This window comes from Citrus clementina, unplaced genomic scaffold (assembly GCF_000493195.1).
Source record: "Citrus clementina cultivar Clemenules unplaced genomic scaffold, Citrus_clementina_v1.0 scaffold_4, whole genome shotgun sequence".
Lineage (NCBI taxonomy): Eukaryota > Viridiplantae > Streptophyta > Magnoliopsida > Sapindales > Rutaceae > Citrus > Citrus x clementina.
Window position 1 is genome coordinate 9,892,596 of NW_006262274.1, and position 863 is coordinate 9,893,458.

The window sequence follows — 863 nt, forward strand, 5'->3', positions numbered from 1 at the left end:
CACCGCTTTAGTTGCTACTAAGAACGGCCTACCCAATATAATATTGTAGGCACCTGGGTGATCTACAATAAGAAAATCAATCATATGAACAACACGGTGAGGTACCTTACCAAGTGTAACGGCCAGCGTAATGATGCCCTTTGGTATAACCATATCTCTGGCGAACCCAATAAGAGGCGTAGCATAGGGGGTGATCTTTGGCGACTCAATCAATAGTTGATCAAAGGCGCTTTTGAAAATGACGTCAACGGAGCTGCTGGTATCTACAAGAGTTCTTGCTACCTTACCGGTGGCAACCTTCAACGTAACTACTAAGGTATCGTCATGGGGGTACGAGATACCCTCCGCATCGTTTTCTGTAAAAAGGATAGGCAGGGGATGGTAGGGTACCTTCGGTGTACCCCATTCATTAAGGTTGACTTCTCTGCCAATATTGGTGGTTATCGACAACGATCTACCATAGCCTTTGATAGCCCTCCTAGATTGGCCCGCTAAAGTCGGTCCGCCCATGATCATCTGGACATACACACATTTCTTATGTCCCGAGGGTACCTGATGCAGAGCAAGAAATTGAAGAAATCTTAATTAGATTTAAATTTATAATATTTAGGAATATTTTAATTAATTTGTATTCTACTTTAATTTGGTTTCCTATTTAGAGTTTTATTGTTTAGGCATTGCTTATTTGAGTAATATTCCTAATTTAGGTACAAGTCTTATTAAAATAGGTTTTCTAATCAAATTAGGATAAGTCTCTTAGTTAGTATAAATTAGTGTCTTTTGTATCTTTTGGAGCATATATGTTCGATTTCAATAATATTTTCAATTTTCAAATCTCTTTGTGAGTATTTGAGTTTAGTTAA